Source organism: Typopeltis vanoorti, chromosome 22 (genome assembly GCF_054136105.1).
Source record: "Typopeltis vanoorti isolate ZY-2024b chromosome 22, IOZ_Tvanoo_1.0, whole genome shotgun sequence".
Classification (NCBI taxonomy): Eukaryota; Metazoa; Arthropoda; class Arachnida; order Uropygi; family Thelyphonidae; genus Typopeltis; species Typopeltis vanoorti.
In genome coordinates this window covers 86,829,191-86,848,979 of record NC_143570.1, presented here as the reverse complement: position 1 = coordinate 86,848,979, position 19,789 = coordinate 86,829,191, and the positions used below count along the sequence as shown (strand labels likewise).

The 19,789-nt window shown below is 41.3% G+C and overlaps 1 protein-coding gene across 4 annotated transcripts in view; it reads right to left on the bottom strand.

Moving 5' to 3' along the window:
* LOC150094543 (putative polypeptide N-acetylgalactosaminyltransferase 9) overlaps window positions 1-19,789 on the bottom strand; it is a 668,509-nt gene that overhangs the window by 274,510 nt on the left and 374,210 nt on the right. The window contains exon 1 of one of the 4 annotated variants that reach the window (XM_090412400.1): window positions 13,598-14,515. The exons of the other annotated variants lie outside the window; for them this stretch is intronic. The gene's annotated coding sequence lies outside the window, so the exon portion shown is untranslated. Of the gene's footprint in view, window positions 1-13,597; window positions 14,516-19,789 lie in introns of those variants that run through there. 4 annotated transcript variants of the gene reach the window in all.

Genomic DNA, 19,789 nt, shown 5'->3' with positions numbered 1-19,789 from the left:
GGGCATGCGGTTGAAAGAAAAATATCCTGCAAAATGTAGGCTTATTTTGAAAGAATCCCAAGAAGTTTTGCGCAGATGATGGCTTCCTCCACCGCTTAAAGAAGCCCGCATTCAAATCCCATTAATGGCTGAAGGAACTCTGAGCCTCGAAGTATTTTCGCAGCAAAATTATATCTCGTGTGAAATAAATGCGAAATTATATTTGACAGCCTTGTCTTGCAGTTCCTAATAATTTCTGTTTCTCAATTTGCTTTGAGTAGACAGGTTGTCAATGTGAAAAAAGGAAATTATGTCACATATGTCGTTGTCACAACCAATCTGGTAAGCATTAAGGCACTAAAAGAAATAAATAATAAAATTAAAACAACTTTAGATGGTTCAATGTTGCACGTCTTTCAATGCGTATATAAGAGGCCACCGTGCTTATACCCGTCTGTTGGTAATATTTAAAGTGGTGCCATCTAACGGTATACTAAAAAATAATTTAGTATTTTAACGTTCATTCTGAATTCACGTGATATTATTTTGCAAAAAAAAATCCATTTAATAACAAATAACAACAAATAGAGAGGAAAAAGTACTTAGCCCACCTATGGTGCGAATGTGCTACTATAAGGGTAAACGTGTATGTTAAGGCTTAAATGCTGTGATAACATGTTGGAGGTTTAATGGAGTATTGACAGCACTAAGAAAGGAATTGAAATTTATTTTAATTCTACCAATATTTCGTCTCAGTCACTGAGACATCTTCAGGAAGTACAAAAGTACGTTAAAAAAAACTTGTGACGCACACGCTACACAATAATAAATGAAAGACGTGAGTGTGATCGTCAAGTTCTATCTAGGTGGGGCGCCCTCTATGGGAGTTTGTAGGAGGACTTCATTGTAAATTGGGATCTCTGAGGATCAACGTTTCCCAAATTTTGAGACGCTTCCTATTCTTCTATGGAATGGTTTCCTAATCCACCGTAAACTGGATTCTTCGATGTCGACTATTGAGGTGACAGAGGAAGGAGTAATGAGTCTAAAAACAGAACACATCGTCTACATATCTTATCCAAATAGAAGGGTTGAGGGGGGGGGCAAGTCTGTGGCTTGTTTTTCGAAATTTTCCATGAAAAAAATGGCAAGCGGGAGTGTGGGAGAGAGGAATCATAGCAGTTCCTTCTGTTTGCAAATTATTCAGAACCGATGGGAAAGGGAAAAAAATCTAAGATGTCAAAAGGAAAAACGTTTTTAGGAGTGTTAGGGTGTCATCAAGGGAGTATTGGTAAACAGTCATGTAATGTGCAAAATTAAAGCTAGATTTTCGACAGAAGTTTTAAAGTGGGTAATTTTTTTATAAGATGTGGTAAGACCAGTGATGTGAGGGGGTTAGGAGAGTTTGCAAGCTATTTTGATAATTGGTAGAATGGGGAATCAGTGGCATCTACTATGAAAAAAAGACAAAAACTATGAAAATAGGCAAGCGCATAGAAAACTTCAGCTGCATTGTGAATGGAGATTCTACAGAACAAGTAAAATATTTCAGCTATTTAGGCACGATTTTTAGTGAAGATGGCGAATTGAATCTGGAAATAGACAATAGAATAAGCACAACGTATGGGGAGGAGTCGGCTGAATAAATTTATATGGAATAGGAGAGGAATTAGCCAAAACACCAAACGATCTGTATTAGGGGAGAGAACAGATGGCATCAATGGCACAGAATCATACTAAAAATGAAAATATTAGGAAGGAGCTTGAGATTGTTAACATTCTAGATTGCGTCAGCAGACATAACCTAAGGTAGTACGGCCACTTAAACATCCCGCAGTTAATGTCTAAATTTATCTCCAGGACTAAACGTTTGAGCCTCCGTAGCTCAGTCGGTATAGACGAAGTCCTTTGGTCGGAAAGACCTGGGTTCGATTCGCGTCAGTGACCTTTAACTGGTCTCTTTCGACTAAAGGTGAGTTAGCCGGTCTCGTATGGAGGTGGGGGGTTTTCGGCCCCCAGTACAGGCAAACTGGCCTCGTGAACACACATGGATTACAGTCATGAATACGTCCCAGCCATATGCCGGTCCCGGATAAAATTAGGGGGGCTGGGGAAAGCAATGGTGAACTACTGTGTAAAAGTCTCACCAGGAATACTTTGTGGGCAATGGTTACGAAGTCACCTACGGTCGGAAACGACTGAAAGGGAAAATCAGATCAGACTAAACGTTTCATAAATCTGGATTCAACCGGATAAATATTCAAGATGTCTTAGAGAAATGGTTGGTGAGGAAAAAGCTACGAGAATTTTGAATAATTGTTTCTTAAATCAGCTATTCAGTACGAAGAGCATAAACAACTAATAGTAATTAAACTGCTAATTAAAGAAGTGTAAAAAATTAGTTATTAAAAGTAGCTACGAACGCCGAAATTAAAGTTTTCAAAGATGTGAAGAAGGAAAATAGAAACGAATTAAACAAAACCAGCGACTTGGGAAACAGTTTTGGATAATCCAGCTGTGGATTTAATAAATGAACTCCATGGAGAGGAGGTCTGCTGATGACGTAATACAGGAGGATACTTCTAATATCTCACATCGGCTTCCGATTGATAAATTGGAGGGAGGTGATGTGTCATCCTTGGTAGCGAACAGACAGGGTTAATTAATCCATTTCAGTTCATAAAGGGGGAGCCATCGTAATAAAGTGGAGAACCATAGATGGGAAGTGTTCTTAGCGTTAGGCATAAAGAGTGGAAAAATTAATTCGATCGTTTCCTTAAGGGGAGATCAGCTGTTACAAACCAGATTACTTTTTATGAAATCCAGGGATCAAGGCGATTTTTATAATTTTCACTTACTTGGATTTTAGCAAAGCCCTTGATAGCATCCCACGTAAAAATTTCTTGATTAAAAAATGTGCGGAATAAGTATTGATGACTTTAAGGTGCCAGGAAGCAGCTTAGAGGGAGTTTTCGAAGATCTACGTGGATGGGAGCCATCCCTTAAAATATAAAAACCGTGAACAAGGATTTTAAATTTCATGGGAACAAAATGCCAGTAGTTGCATTAGACGTGTATACGTTGAAGAAAATAGAAAAGGCTTTACAGCGAGAATGAACCCGAGTATTTGGATAAACTGGGGAATTTAACTAAAGGATTTATCTCGGAAGACAAGTAGTCAACTAAAGCTCAGAATATTGGACCTTAATTAAAATAAAGTTTTGCTTGTAAGAAAAAGAAAGTGAATGGTGATTGAGAGTCGCGAGAATTGGTTGTTTAGTTCAATTTAATGAATTTATCCATAACAGAAGATTTAATTTATTACTTACTTCAAGGTGTAGGTAAGAAAGATCTCTGATGACGGAACCAGGCTCTCAGGCTCTTATAAAGGGCATGAGAAAAAGCGTTAGAACTTGCTATATATAAGAAGTTCATATTAGGGCTGAAAATGGGTGGGAAGACGTTTCGGAGTCTTCCTACCTTACTTTAGGCCCCATCATTCTATAGTTAAAAGATTCTCCCCCCCCCCCCCAAACTGTCTTCTATGAAGGTACACGTGACTAGCGAAAGAAATAAATCGAGACATTTGTCATGTGGAATGACACCTTCGTTTGGCTTTTTCTCATTAGCATTCCCCTGACTTCTTCGCACACTCCGACATCTTTTCAAAGGATTATCACTCTTTCAAATTTCTTGTCCTCAGTCGACAATGTTACGTCACATTTGCCGAGGGGACCCGACATATGGCAGTCGAGTAGCTCAGCCACAGGAAATTGACACGACCATCTGCGCTTTTGGCAAGGTGTGATCCCTTCTATTAAGGGGCTTCTCTGGACACTTTTTCTTTCTCTCTCTCCCCCATCCTTGTTGAATGTGGCGTAAACAGGATTTTTAGCTTTCGGCTGTTTTTAATCGTTTGGTGGATTTTTACTGTTTCTCGTTAATCTGTTAATGATTTTGAATCACTCGGGACACCTCCACACTGAAGACAATTACAAGCTCATTTTCTGTTTTTATTTTCCAATCCATTACTCAGCGCGGCAATTCTTTCATTTCTATCGATTTATGCGATTCCATTAACTCTGACAGTCGGTCAAGCTTGCTAATGGCATTTTCTCGGCTTGCTATGGGAGATCTCAAAATGAAAGCTAGAAAGAATTATTCCTTCTTTATATCCTGATATCGAAGTCAGTTGGAAATAAATCGTTTGGATTTCTGTTGTGAATTCCAAACAAAATAATACCAAACATTTTTAAGTTAACGGCCAATGCAAATCAGTCAAAGCATTCTTGTATTGTGACGTCATAAATTTCCACAACAATTGATAAAGCTTTTTTTTTGTATCGCACAAGTTTGCCACTTAAAATGTTGCATTTTTAAGCACAGTTGTGGCATTAACATTTCAAAATGAATCCCAAATACCAAATTTTAATTTAATTAGGAAAACTACCGCCTAGGAAAGTATTTACAGCGGCAAATTCCACCTTCTGTTACATTTTCTTATTCCGAACAGTGATTGACTGTATCATTTCACATTTTTTGCAACACCCGAAGAATTTACGGTACGATGAGGCGAAGAACAACGAAACCGTGCCATTCTAGAGTTCAAATGTTTAGGCGTTGGGCCCTTTAGAAGGCCAACGATAAGGCGAAAGATATTAGCTCAGCAAGCAGAGCTTCCAATGTCAGCTCCGAACACACGAGCCAAGATCTCCGAGGAAATCAACTGCAAAGCTGTAGAGGGAGATGCCGCACGGAAAATAACTGTTGGCTTTAAACTCGCGTGCCACTTTTCGGAAGTATCCACTGCACTGCTGTCACTAAGCTCCCAACAACGAAATTTTTAACTCGATGTCGTAAATACACGATGCATGCTACGCAAAGATCAAAAGCAAACCTAGCATTGGTAACAATAACACAGTTGTTGCCAATCTCCAGAAAACAGAGTTAACAGACGGCTTCAACAATTTAAAAATAGCTTACGGACCTCACAGATTCCTCCGCAGTGAAACAATTTAAACATGCAGGGATGGGGAAAGAAAATAGAGAGCTATGATCCAATACACTTGCGGAGAAAAACATTTTAGACATTGCTCCTCAACCGAGGTGGTATCTAAAAATAAAAATATTTCTACGAGGAATCTAGAGAAGTTATCGGTATGGTATCCGGAAGCGCGAGAAGAGGTTGAAAAAAAAAAAAAATAAGATAACGTCTGACCCCTGCTAACCTAGGAGTAGCGGTAGATGATAAATCAAATCCGACTCTTGCTCGAGCACAGCAGAGAGGGTGCGTAACATGTTTTAGATTTCTGTTTTCAATCGATACATAATATATTTTCCTTTTTCTCCTTGGGCTGCATCCTTTCCCTCTCTCTCTCTCTCTCTGGCGTTTTTTTTTTATTTTTATTTTTTTATTTTTAGTTCCAAAATGTGCGGCAAATACGATGGAATATCATTAAAGGCCACTCGGAATCGTATTTTGCTTCTACACTCTCGCTAGTTTCCTGTCCAAGAGAACAATCTGGTGTATCATTAACTTGTAACGAGATTTTATCTGTTACTTTTTTCTTTCTTTCTCTCCATCCAGAAGATTTATCACTTTGTAAGTCCCAAACTACACTTCAGCGAAAGGCAAGTTTCTGATTCATCGCGAGACACATTTCTAACAAAATACGAAACTGGAGTTGGGTTACAATTACCAGATTGTTTGCAGGGGCGAAAAATCGAAGCTCTCATCAGTAGTTAAGATGCAGATTGAGTTACCGAAGCAGGTGTCACTTCGAAAGAGGCGAAGATGGGCAAAACAATCAAATATTATTAGCCAGCAGCCCAATAGGATTCGTTAGTTGATTACAGACACACACAAATTCTAAATCATTGTTTTCAAGTACACGTAAATACGAAATATGAAAAAATGCACGCTTCATATTGGTGGGCCTGGTTGGCCGAGTGGTTAGCGTATCCGCTTCTCCAGCCAAAACGCTGCGGGTTCGAATCCCGCCGTGGGCATGGATGTTTGTGATTGTCTGTGGAAATACCAGGGGTGGTCGGTGGCAGAGTTGCGGTCAGCTGGTGATTGAATAGCGGAAACGGAGTTGTAGAGCAGGTGTCCTCCCTCGATGCGCCCTTGGACTCCTTGGAGGTATCAAATAATAATAATATTCATCTTAGGCTGCATGAGGGCGACGTGAAGGGTATTGAAAGCACTCAACGTATGCATTTTACCAACCCAAGGATAGAATTAAAAATGGCCGTTTTAAATAGAGTATTATTTGTGTTAAATGGTGTGATGTGTGAACGTCTTCGCAGTGGATGATACTCACCGCCCGATGTGAGCCTACCATCCTGGTTATTTGAGGCATCGGTGAAGTAGCTTGGAAGAGCTTGTGTGAGATAAAAGGAGGTACGGATATTTCATTTATCAATGTCGGCCTGAAGCTGGCATTCGCATCAAATTTCCATCATTGCGGATGCAACTGATGAGCTTATTTAATGGGGGAAAAATAATAATAAACCGAAGGGAAAGATAAACAAATCAGAACGAGTAATAATCCACAGGGCATCGTTATCGATTTGCGTTCTGCAGTTTAAATATAGTTTAATTGAACGCAAACATAATTAACTATCACGTGTTTCGGCGATCGCTGGCCCCGGACATTCTTCACGTTTTAACTCCGAGAATCTTAAACGAATCCCTCGCAACGTTTTAGATGCGATTCTCGCAATAACGAACTGCCTCTCTGTTATAAACCTATAACTTACGTCTCGTGTGGTAACCATGGAAACCGCTACAGGAGCGCATGCTTCTAATCACTTTTTGAAGACAAAAACTAAAGAGCAGAAAACAAATGTAACCATTTGGAAACTTATTTAAAAAAAAAAAAAAAAAAAAAATCCATCCACGGTCCTGGGCTTGGTCACGTGCCTTGTCTGACATGACCAGATAGGCAGACTTATTATAATATCTAGCTTGAAAAAAAAAACCTTCCATTAACAAGACGCATAAGCTGTTCGCAATGCATTCCAGAAAGAAAAACGAATGTAAATATTTGGCGGATAAAACCAACAATCCCACCAGGGTACGCAGAAGTCAAGAATATTTCGGTTTTCAAGCTTCTATAGCTGTCCATTGGAAAATAATCTTACGTGTGGAATTATAGGATGCAAACAAACAACTTTTTTTTTTATTATTAGATCAACTGTTCTGCTATTTTTATTCGGAATCACGCCTGGGGAGTTTCTGTTAGACATTTAAAAGAAAAAGATTTTGGAATAAAGTCATCAGATGAGACGCGTAAGGATAACAGAAGCACTTAAAATTGTTGATGGAGTGCATTTGTCCTCGGTGGAGCAGATTCGGTTGTGGGGATCGGATTGGTAAAAATAAGCAAATACGAGACGGGCGACGTCTTCTTCCGATGAAGTAGTAATAATAGTGGATGCGGGGGGGGGTATTTTTTGTTTATTTAAACTAACTACAGATCGGCATTACTTTAAGGGTGAAAACGTACACGACTGTTTTCTGGAAAGGGGTGGCAGAGAAGGAGGGATTGCGAATATTGAATAAATGCAACACGGAGATCGCCAAGCCATGCATTAAAAGTCGTTTAGTGAATAAAAATAAATCCAAAGGATTTTAGTTCAAGCAGAAGTCTCCGCTTGCTTTATTCTGAATTCGCATTTGAAATTTCGCAATGGTTTGTCATAACGTATTTCTATGACAATTCTGCCCACGCGTTATCACTCCAATGACGGTGTTCCGCTACGGTTATCTGACCTTTGTGCGTCAACGTATTATCTGTGACCTTCGGTGCTGCACTGTGTCTTCCGATAGTACCATCCGTACCGTGGGTGCTCCACTAGAAGTAAACCGCTATCCTTGGTGAATATAAAATAAATAACACGTGCTTAAAAATTAAATAAATAAAAATTAATCCCCTAATGAGAGCTTCACGACGAAATTAATGCCGCCGGTTCGTCACTCCTTGCTGCATCCCCTGAGGGTAGTATTCCTGACTGTAATCCGTGTTTGTTCACGGGGCCGGTTTGCCTGCTTGCGGGATGAAAAACCCTGCCGTCCACGCCCAAGACCGGCTAACTTGACTATGGCAGATCCTTTAGCTCCTCACGTCGTCGACGGGAATCGAACCTAGGACACGTCTTCCCCAGGCATATGGTTGCGAAGTGCACAGTCACTAGGCTAACCGTGTGGACAATATCGCGACCATGCATATCATCAACACGAAGTTATTCTTTCTTAAGCTCCGGTTTGTGGAGTTGGATTTTGTCTTCTTCCAAAACATGAAACCAAACTAGGACGCTTCTTTCTTTCTTTTGTGGTTGCGTTAGTACTTCGTCGCAGCGTTTATGTCTTTGCTATCGTATACTGACTTACGCGTAAGTTGTCATGTGTGTTGCTTAACATCTTTTCGGGAATATTAATCCCAGAGAGATTTTATGACTCCTTTAATGTTGTTTTTTAATTTAAAAGAGAGAAAACCAAATACTAAAGCAAAGATAGAATGAAAACGACTGTAGGATTGTTTTCGTGCTATAAAAGATATTCTATATATATATAATTTTTTTTTTTTTTTTTTTTTTTTTTTTTTTTTTTTTTTTTTATCCTCAAACGAATACTATGTGAGTAATTATGGTGTCAAAATCTTTCTTTTATTCCATTTTCTGAGCCTTGGCGTTCAGTCTTCTGAATGTCAAACACGCGCGCAACACGCCAAGGGTAATAACAATGAAAGTGAAAAATGGCCACTCCCAGTAAACTGTCCCAACCAATAGAAAGGCGCATTTATTAACAATCGCACTACCAAACGATAATTAATTATTGCCGAGTATTCAGATATTGAAACGGTGATTTATCGCGCGATTTCATTGGCTCTAAGACGAAATTGATGGCCATTCTGCAAGCCTACTTCGTGCGTGCATTTTTAGCCATTCGATTAATAACCCGGCGCTCATTCGATTTTAGATCCATTAAACCTTTCAACTTGCAAACGATGATATCCACTGCATAACTTTGATAAACCGCATTACTCACACCCCCCCCCCCCCCGCCATTCTGTACTTTAACCTCCGACGTTGTTCCGAGTTAAACGTGCTTACACAGATAAGCCCCAGAGATTGCCCTGTCTCCATGGAGATTTAGTGGGTCAACAATCTAACGGGAAAGATAAGGGGTTTTATTACTAGCGGCAAAGCAGATAATTCGTGTGTGACAAGGGCGGCTCCGTACCACCTGGCGCATACGGTGGTTAAGTACACGAAGATGTATTGATTGATTGAGTGCGTTCCTTCATCGCCGACCAATGGAAGCTCCAATCTCACCCGGCGTAATGTGGAAGGTATTACCTATCAGTTTACAGTGGAACACCCGAGGTTTAACAGCCCCCCCCCCCCCCCGACGATCCTTCCGCCCAAGAAGGATGTACCGGGGAAGACGGTATGGCAGATGGTTGCTTCTCAAGAATGATGGAGTTTAGATTTGAGGGTTATCGGAGTAGGTTGCGGCCCAGTTTGCCCTAATCCCCTGCTTCTCTCCCAGATATACTAGACAGCGTATATCCCATAATCCATTGGGAGGGGTTTGATTACATTACGTAGAAGTGAATGCGTGTGCAAGATCGAATAATTCTAAAGCAGCCAAAATTGTCCTTCTTCCCGCTTGGCCAGGGAAACGAAGGCATGTCTCTATGGCAACCGACTATTTTATACATAAGACTACTTAAGATGGTGTGTGACCTCCTTTCCTCTTGAAAGACAATCTCGAGTTTGTCTCTGTGAATGTAGCAGATGTGAAATTAACTGATATTTACTTTAAAATAGGTTGGATTACACAAAAACTTGTCTGGCTGTCAGCCGAATTGCATGCGGGCGTTTGCCTTCCTCCCCATCTCCATTTCATACATAAAACATCAGCCGACAGCTGTTCATCGATCCTCCCTCGTGTATTAGAAGACGGCACAACCCTTTTTAATTAGTATATTTTAAAGTAAATTAGCTTCACGCGCCCTCACCCCCCCCCTTGGGTCAAGCGACAATCTAACATAATGTTGCCGGCAATAGGATGTGTGTCGCAAGCACTCATAGACTCGGCGATAGCAACAGAAGAAGTCGCAACCGAAGCTGGAAAGAGAATTGCTGCATCCGGGAAGTTAGCAACAGCGTAGAGGTATTCGGGTCAAAGACGAAGGAAGTAGAATGCAACCTGCTTGTTTTTTGATTGCGCTGTCTAAATACTCCATTCGCGGAAGACCTCGCGCTGACCCCATTACCGCAATGGTGCATAAAGCGATTCGATCAAGTGTCTTCTTTCCTCAATATATCATCGTGTCGTGCAAGTCCGGAGACCCGACCGATGCGATTCCTATGGATTAGCAAAGCAGCGCAGAAACCATTAGTTTGTTGTTCTCCACCCCACTGTCAAAACCGAGGGAAATTTTAGTGAGTGAAAAAGATTTATTATCAACGCAGGAGGGTTCGAAGTCGCGCGGCATAATAGCGTCAGTTGTACGGATACAGCTTTCCTTCAAACATAAAAATAATAAAATATAAAACCCGAGTGTAAATTCCAGCCGTAGAACCAACAGGAAAGGTGACGAGATTTGTTTAACAGATGACATTATTGTTAACACTGAAGAAAACGGGCCGGCGATTGATCCAAAAGGTACACTTATTTCCCCTGAATTAACGTTTATTGTCGCAATTACTGCTAACATTTGAGAATCGCCAACGTAGATGGCGCTGTGATCTCCATTGTGTCATAATGAATTAATAACCTGGCGATAAACCGCAGCAAAAAAAAAAAAAAAAAAAACTTAAAAATCACGAGAAAAATTTTCACCACACTTTCGGCGGTCACACGGTGGGAGTATTAACCCCTATTTGTTCCCTCTTTATCCCCCTTGGTCCCCGCCGCTATTTGATTAATACGCGAGGAACGAAAGTGGCCAAATGTAAACGCACGTGAGCTCCTGAGTCAGAGGTAGCCAGGACACTACACGAATTTATCATCCTTAATTAAGTGGGCACCGCAATAACAAACGCTACTGGGAGACTGGCCATTTATTGGATACAACGGGAGCAAGCTTCGACAGCTGCGCGAGCGCGCGCGCACACACACACACACTTAATTTATTCATACTTACGGACTTGATGGAGCCGCTACGTACAAATTAACTCGGATATCCTACTAATTAACTTGGTACACGTTCGTATTCACTTTGTCAAATTTTGCTCATTCCGTAGAGGGTCCTCCGAGATGCCAACTTTACTAAATACCCACTGCGGTCGTATATTTGAACTCCAATAAAGGAGATGCCGATACGGCTATTGTTGCTTTGTCTTTAACAAGACGACTAATAATTACATTTCCATTGGCACCATCTCCGTCCAAAATGCACGTCCGGTGCAACGTCGACCATTCAGTCCGCGATCGTGAAATAAACAGTCGCTACAAACACAATTTGCTCTTCTATACAAGCTCAGAAATTAGGGCAACGCATCATTGGGTTTATTTTCAACAATAAGAATTGAAATGCAGACAACAATTCAATTACAACAATGAATTCTGTGGAACACATCCGGGCACTGAATACTGAAATTATCTTGTGTCTGATATGAATGAGGAAAACTCCTGGTTAGGAATAGTAACGAGGTGACTAAAGCGGTACATTGCGACTGTTTCATTATCAGGAGCAAACACCGGGATATTTGGAAGAGAAAACCTCTTCGCCTCCACGCAAGACCGGCTAACTCACCCTCAGACTATAAGCCTTATAAAAGGTTCCTAGCGTTCGAATCAAGCTGTTTCAATTAATATACGAATTCCCTGTGGATTTTAAGTTACTTTTCCTTTAAACAGATCCTTCTTTAGCTGTTCTGACATGCGATAATAAGCAATGCAGTCGGGCATTCACAGATCAAGTCCCGATCACATCAGACGTGAAAAATCCGAACTGGAAGATGGTCACCGAGTCGCAGTTCGCTTTTGACAGAATCAGCAACATACAAAGGACTTCGTGTTTAATGAGGGGAAGATTCACAAACTAACAGGAGTCGTAAAAAAACAGGTTTTGATTCGCAAGTGGGAGGGAAATACTGAAGTCTACTTTTTGGCAACGCACTCGACACACACGAGCGAAAAACGGAGTTTCTATTGGCTATTTTCATATGAAAGAGGAAAATGAAATGATGATGCCGCGTGGGAGCGAATCTTTTTCGAAATATGCAATCAGATTTCTATAAATGAACTCGGGCACGGGGGGGGGGGGGACATTCCGTCTGATGCGAGATTGCGTTTAGAACTGGGGAAGGGTACTTCTTTCGTACCTAGATATTCCATTCTTCTCTCTATCTCGGGTAATTTCACCGATAATGTCGCTAAAAAGGAAATTCCATTCAACAAAATTCACTGAGTCGACTTAACTCGTTGAGGAAGAAACGAACGAGGTAGCAGTGCGTAAGGAAATCAATGGAGGTTTGACAAAAATAGATGAGACGGAACGCGTGTGAGAGAGAGAGAAAGAAGAAATCGCTGGAATAAAAAAGCGCTATTGAAAATAATATTTTTTGTAATTAAAATTCGGGAAAGAGAATCCTGATGGACTGTCGTCATGGAAACGAAGACCACGGAGCCATTACAAGTGATAGAAAGAAGTAGTCCAAAGGAGAGGGGAACTATTAGAGCAATCAACTTCTGTGGATCCCCCTTAAATAAATTATAACCTCCTTTGGTGTTATTATATCGGAGTGTGGTGTCAAGAGAGTAATCCCGCTCGCCATCCCGCACGAGGACCTCCCTGGTGGAAAGAAATCCATCGAGAACACTGCACGGAAGTAGAAATGGACTGCCCTGTTTGGATGAGAAGCTCCGACTCATCTCTGTACACACACACGCACACGGTGACGAATTTGCATTTGTTCTCAGAATTAGCTATTCTGAATCATCGAAGGAAGTGCTCGAGGCTAGTCTTGATTTAAATTATGAGAGGGGGGGGGGGGAACACTTCGCTGCTGTTAAACGAAAATAGGCCTGTAACAGGACCAACGCAAATCATGCATTCTGTACACGCGCATATGTACGCACATACAAGCACAGAATGACGGAGACCTTATATCATGCGATGATAGTGTATATGATCTCATGGACCATGACATGAACGTGTCGTTGCCGACAGTGCTGCCATCTTACGTTCATAATTTGCAAAAGTGCTAACAAAAGCCACATCACAAGACTAGGAAGAGGATACACCGGATGTAATAAATGTATTTAACAAAATATTTTAAAGCCTAAATATTACACGAAAGACAGAGAAAATATGTTCACGTGGGTATGTAGTTCCAATTAAAAAAAAAAATCACCGAATAATAAAATAAATGGCGAGTCTTCTCAGGTTAAATTGCATCTAATGCACCAATTATTCTGATTTCTTGATGCGGATCCAACTTGAAATCGATGAAAGGTCGCTTGATTAACTACACATTGCCACAATAACGAAAACCAACAAAATATTAATTTGGTATTCCTGAAACTTCGCAGACAGTTTTTAAGAATACTTAATACCCCCCCCCCACCGTCTCAAAAAAAAAAAAAAAAAATACTCACCTTTAATATATCACCCAGTGCACGGCATCAAAGGTTATTGCTGATGGAGGCATATTCAGTTAATATCTTCGGCTCTGCACGGCAAAATAAATAACGACAAACACAATCTCAGGTGTACAAATGTTATCCTTGGAAGACACACTTCCGGGCTACGCACACACACACACACTGCAGCGATGTAAAGTGCAACTCAGCAAAACTGCGAGTATTTAACCAAAGAGACTCGCGCCGTACCTATAGAATCCTTCTGCGGAACGTAGTGCCACAATGCGTGTTGATATCCGAGTGGAATTAAGAAGGGCACGCGCCTGACTATCACCCCCACATTCTGGCGTGTTTGTCCGCAAAGAGACGCGCAGCTGGTAAAAGCACCAAAAGACACAACCCTCCTCTCGTCGCGGTCCACGTCAGCCCGTATTGGCAAGCCGCTGATAAAGCACGAGTCGAACCAAAGGGAATGCCTTATCTGTGTACGCGAGAAAACGAAAGGTTTCGCAAGCTTTAGCACACTGTGCGGACGCATGACACGCGGAATATCTCCTCTTTATCGGCACTCGATGCCGTCTCGCCATTTTCTGTTAATCTTTCTCCCCGTGTTATACATACTCATACCCCTGACCTTTGGCCTCGCCAAAAAAAGAAGAGAAAGAGAAAAGTACGCCCATTAAGTCGTCATATGATTAACCAACAGCGCCGCCTATCGATCTCAAACCGCATCGAAAGATAATTATGTTTTTTAAATGTCAAAAACAAAGCTATCAGAAGTCAACATTGTCTGAAACGTAACAATTCCGTTCAGAACGGATGACAGCGCCACCTATCGGGCACAAAGCGAAAGTAATGAAAACACGTTCTTCGAGATGAAAAATATCCAAATCCGGCCAACACTAACATTTACACTGAAGGATTCATTATGGCGGGGTATTATTTTAACAAAGAAAAGCAACTGGGATAACTTTTAAGTTGCATACATTTGAATTAATTACGATTCTTAATAACGTTTACGCACGCGAGATTATCACGCGAAGTATTCCGCTTAATACCATTAACACGTGACATGAAAAGATGGTGGAAGCCGATGTTCTGTTTTGTTAAAAAGGGAAGAATGAATCACGCGCTCGCTAAACTTCCGAAGACTTGATACAACTGTCTTTTTCTTCGTTCTCTTGTTCATCCCTGCTACCAAAGATTGCTTTCAGAATGCCTTAAAGAGGAGCAGTTCTCAGATATGAGACAACTAAACTGTGCCGCATGAGCTACGCGAATACTCGAGCCCAGTTGGCTTATAAGAATGAAAACATACACAAGAACAGCAGCTGAACTATACTATTGCGTAACAATGGACACGGTAATTTGAAAACTTCAAACCACGTGACAGCTTCTCTCGTTTCAGGCAACTTGAATGGGTGTTTCTCTGCAAGAGTGGTTTACAGTGTAGACTACTCGAGTGCACGCTTCATTTCCCTGTCAATGACGTGACACGACAACACTTCGCACGCTTCTGGGCCATGGCGTGTGCTTTTATTCTCGAGGAGCTCGTCGAGTAGAGTAGCGAAGGAGTGCGCCACTCGGATTCGTTTCTTAGGATGAAACTGGAGGGTAGTCAAAGACTTTTTTTTTCATTCCTTAACAGCATCAACATTTCTCGTTAAGGACGAGAGTTACGAAAAGGTTAACGCCGTACATTCGAGGGTGATAAGTGACCTTTCACTTAACCTAATTTCCTGTTTTTTTCTAATTCTTTCGCTCCATCAGTGGGAGTAGTTTTATGGTCCCAACTTCATTTCACTGTTACTCGTCGGCTTGCTATCACTGTCTCAACAGCACGTGGCCGCCCTCCCCACCCCCATCTTTCTGCTCGCAGCCTCCCGATCGCCCCAGTAATGGGAGAAAGTAATTGGAAATCGCGACACTAAACCGGCAGTAATCCTGAAAGCCCCGTAGTCTGACACGAGATTACCGCGATGCAGTTTTTGCCTCTGTCCGCACTTCCATTACGACTGCTTCTTGTCCGCTTTACGAAGCGAGTATTAAAGACATGAAGAACGTTTTATGAAAGATAACAGTCGAGTAATACTCTTACGGCCGAGGGTGAGGGGTCGAAGGGCGTCTTATTGCACTGTTGTGCTAATAGCTTAATCAAGGGAAGTGTTCGCCGTCCCAACAATCACACTTAGCGTCGTCTACGGATGAGCAGTCATGACCCTCCTGCTTTAACGTCGTTACCCAATGGGCCTTTACTGATGGCCCTTTAGTGAACTCTAAAAACATCGTTTCTTACGCCAAGCAATTCGCCCAAAAGCCGATTCTACGGAGTTCTTGGGAAAGAAACCGAAGTTTGTTTGCTTAGGGGAGAGCTTAAAACAAAAAGGAATATCAGGTTGCCACCGTTTTTTTTTTTTTTTTTTTTTAATCATCACTTTCCCCTTCTGATACACATTTTAACTAGAGTGACGTCATTATAGTGTCTCTACTATCATCGTTCGATACGTGTGACTCCTCTCTAAGGTGAGAATTGACACTTTCTTGGAGGTGGTGATCCTTAAATATAAGTGGTCATGGAAACTAAAGAAATTAATTCTTAAGAAATAAAAATTGAAAAGCTTGGTAGGCTCTGTTACAAAAAAGAAAAATTTGGGGAGGAAATTTCATTTTTCCCATGTAGGTTTTACAAGGAATGTTCCAACACATCAGAGCGGCTTTTGATAGTTCTCAATTCTAATTACGAAAAAAAAAATTCTTTATCGAGATACGCAACTTAATGAGGACACCAATTCTTCGTGTATATAAAAAAAAAAAAAAAATGCTAATACGATACCTTTCTTACCACAACAGAAAGCTGGTTCTTATTTCATTCACGTTGAAGATTATTAGCACTGAATCTTCTCTGAACGCAGGATAAGTGTGTGTGTGTGCGCGCGCGCGCATTACTGTTTCATTCAAGTAGACAATGTTTGAAATGCTTCAAACGCGATTGGAATCATCGGAGTTTCCTTGCCGTTGCTGTGCTTAAAACGCACCAATGGCCTAGAGGCTTTTGATTTTTCTGATCGTGGCAAAGAAGAAACACATTCATTCTTGTCGAAAATAATAATAATAATAAAAAAAAAAAGTAATTTTTCTTGCACCGAATGTTGAATGAAGAAGTTTTCATGAATCATTCGCAGTAGCCTAAAGGCAGGGCACACGAAAGACCATCTGCAAGCGGAATACAACAGGATACAAGCTTGGGGGGGGGGGGGGGGGGGATAGAAACACTAGACACCTAAATTCATGGAATTGCAGTTTCGAATTTTTTCTCTATCTTCTCCCCCCCCACACACACACACTCATCCTCCCATCACTTTTTCATCCTAAAAGCGAAAAATGGTTGAAAGAACGAATGTATAATACAGCAACGCCATAAACAGAAGATGACGAAGCAATCAAAGGAAGTGTCAAAATGTCATAAAAACTCCCTTGTGTGGAGGGGGTGCGACCCACTCAGCAACAGGGGGCCGGAAAGGAAATTAACTGAAAGGTAGTGATTATTGTCGTCGCAGTCAAATCACCTTTAACGCATCCTGAAGTCCTTGACCTTTCTGCCTCTCTGTATGAGAGAAAGGAACAGCGAGCTGGTCGATGGTGATGAAAGTTGAGTGGGGGCGTCTGGCAGGAAGCCAAGACACACACCGGCATTAAGTAAGGTATTACGTCATGTCGAAACAAAGGTGGATGCGAAAGGTGAATTACAGCTGTGAATAATCGTACTGCACCCTGGAGGTCATCCAGAATGCATGCGCGGGGGGGGGGGGGAATATAACCATCACGTGGCACTTGACGTCGGACTAACCAAAACTTACATGTACTTGTCGGTTCGAGAAAGATCTCCGTGGCACGAACGCATCGCGACTCCAGTGCACGCGCTGCTGCTGCCATCTTCATCTGATTACGATGTCAACGGAATTGTGTGGACATCCTCTGGTATCTGTTTTCACGACACACATTACGGACGTCGATGACCCGCGTCATGTTAACCACGATGTCATTCTCTTCTTACCAATAATCAATTTTCAAATATTCATTTCGCTTTTCCTTCCCTCTTTATCGAATTAGGGTTTGATCGCGGGGAACTACACAAGATAGAGCACATCGGAACTGGGCGGAAGTCGACTGTCTCTTGCGATTATGTCCTCCTCTGCTACAAGGTTTTTGCTTTTTCTGCAAAAGTTCAGAACGAACAGTTTCGTTTTTAAGCACGTTGGGACTCCTTTTGGATAAACCGGTTTTACCCTTTTTAGTGCGTGCACCTGCGCTCTGCGTTGAGAACCAGTGGTTGATGTAAATGCAGGCAGCTCACAAGTTGCATCATCTATGGGGAAACTAACTTATTAACGGCATACGTTAATAACAATTACAGACTGATGTGGCAACATGATGTGACACGACTGTTGCATACCTCACAGACCGAATGGATGCGTTTTACCTGCAGAAGGCGCGGTGGTAGTTCAACGGTATGAATATGTATTAGAGCGAGGAGCGGAAGATTGCAGCGCCTAAATGGAGAATCCGGTCGAGTATTACGCACAGCACTTAATGCCGTATATACAACGCCTGATGGAACCAAACGCTATTTGGACACCATTTCGCAGTTCACAGCAGTGCCATTGTCCATTCATAAGGCTAATTACGGTCCTGCACGGGCCGCTTCTCAAATTACCGCTGTCACAACTGATCAGCTGATTCTGTGATGAACTCGACTCGCTTACATACCTGCTTTCAGAACGATCTGGAACGTGTGTGTAGGATTACAAAGCAGGTGGGAAGAGGATCGCCCTTGGGAGGAGGCTAGATCGTACCAGTAACAAACAAGGTTTAATCTAAAATCACACACGACTGCAGGGATCACAAATGTTGGTGCTGATCCAACTCTAGAAGGTCTGGACTCTCCCAAGAAATCTTACGAGCTCTTCCAATATTTTGTGATTTTTTGTATTGTAAATATTCTTTCTCCGGTGTATAGGATCATCCAGGTGCAAATGTTTCTTCGTCCCAGTACACTTTTCTGTCTTTCTCGGTAGTCAACTCCCCCCTTGGATATTCCACTTTCGGCGTCGATCGATCGTCCAAATTCTCGCAGTAACTTGACGCTTGTATTCCATCACACAACTTGGCCCCGTTTCTGGGGGTAATCTCATGCCGACTTATTCGGTTAAACGCCGTAGCCTGCTTCTACCTGATGAGCTAACTTGGAACTCATTTTCATTCCCATGCTTGCTTTCTGATTACCGACCGTCTCCCGGTAGTAATAATTCAAAATCGATTCTCGGGGTTGAATTTCGCAGAACAAAATCCACAAAAATACAAAACGAAAGTCACAACTGCAAGTTCGAAGTCCTCAAAGATGCAGCGAAGTAACATGGGAAAGAAAGAAGAAGAGAAAGTAGTACATATGTGTAGATCGATACTCTGCGGGAGATTGTAACGCCGTATTTAGAAATGCAAAATAAAAATAAATCCAAGAGATTAGACGAATACGGACGAAATCTATCCCCGATGCAATCAAAACCAGGGCCTCAATCTTTGGAAAGCACTGCCTTTGTGTTGCTAATATGACTCAACTGCCAATTCGACTTTGGACATAATAGTAAAAGAATATTTACTTTATAGATTAAAATTATATTTTTCACATAGAATATAAATGAATCTTATATAATAAATGTAAAACACTAAATAGATTTTATTTACTAACAATATTTTAAAAAAGAAAATAAGTTTAGAAATACACCTTTTTATTACTGATATAATTTTTATAGTACACCAGAAATGGTGTAAGTTTTGGGCTTATTAACATAGTCGTCTCGCTTTTTTTTATAAGATGTATTGCTGTAGAATGCATTGTAAAGCAGTTTAATTTTAATACGTGTAAGTTAATGACTTAAATGAAGCAATTAAGAATAAATTAAGTACTTAATTTATACTTTAGTAATTGATGGCGATCTACAAACACACCCATTGCATGTTCTCTCAGTTTTGTAATATAATCTTAGTCCCAATCCGGCAGCAAAGTGAAACCGCCGAAAGGAGATCGGAATTTCCATCCCAATGCCCCTCGTGGAGACATCGAAGGTGTTTCTTCGCTGCCAATCAAGCGAACACAAAACACGGAGTGCACACGGGAAAAGTTCTCCTGGGGAGTAATTAATTCCCACT